Raw genomic sequence first — 674 nt, 5'->3', positions numbered from 1 at the left:
TTTCTACCCCACCCTCGGAGTTCTTATGGGATCCGGTGCTTTAGTGCTGGTATGATCGCATCCGACATGTTACCCCCGCCTTCGTCCCTTATGCTTGCCACTCCCAGGTCCACTGCAAAGATGATTGTCATTCTTACTACCATTACAACCGTTGCCTAATACAGGATAATGCCCTATATATACTACTTACTCCCCCCCTCAAACACGGAGACGAGTTTACCACGGTTTCCACCCCTCCCTCTATACCGCAGCAACACGTATTTTTTTACCCCTTTCAGAACGCGCTCCTCGCGCCACTAAGCCTCCTCTAGACGCGTGACCAATGAGCAGCGAGCTAAAACATATCGCAAATGTCAAAAATAATATAACGGGGTTAATATATATCGCGCACATGCGATATGTTTGTCAGGAGGCGCAAAAAATAATTAAAAAGGGAATGCAACACGAGGATTTTCCAGGAGGTCACCCATCCTAGTACTACTCTCGCCCAAGCACGCTTAACTTCGGAGTTCTGATGGGATCCGGTGCTTTAGTGCTGGTATGATCGCATCCGACATGTTACCCCCGCCTTCGTCCCTTATGCTTGCCACTCCCAGGTCCACTGCAAAGATGATTGTCATTCTTACTACCATTACAACCGTTGCCTAATAATGGATAATGCCCTATATATACTA

At 47.3% G+C, this 674-nt stretch overlaps 1 non-coding gene across 1 annotated transcript; it reads right to left on the bottom strand.

Annotated features, from left to right (window-relative positions):
* Nucleotides 1–433: 433 nt before the first annotated feature.
* On the bottom strand, nucleotides 434–552 carry LOC123179630 (5S ribosomal RNA). Its single transcript, XR_006490512.1, has one exon. It is a non-coding gene; the product is annotated as a 5S ribosomal RNA (ribosomal RNA).
* Nucleotides 553–674: the final 122 nt, after the last annotated feature.

This window comes from Triticum aestivum, unplaced genomic scaffold, assembly GCF_018294505.1.
Source record: "Triticum aestivum cultivar Chinese Spring unplaced genomic scaffold, IWGSC CS RefSeq v2.1 scaffold152797, whole genome shotgun sequence".
NCBI classification, from domain to species: domain Eukaryota; kingdom Viridiplantae; phylum Streptophyta; class Magnoliopsida; order Poales; family Poaceae; genus Triticum; species Triticum aestivum.
This window is presented reverse-complemented; position numbering and strand designations above follow the sequence as displayed.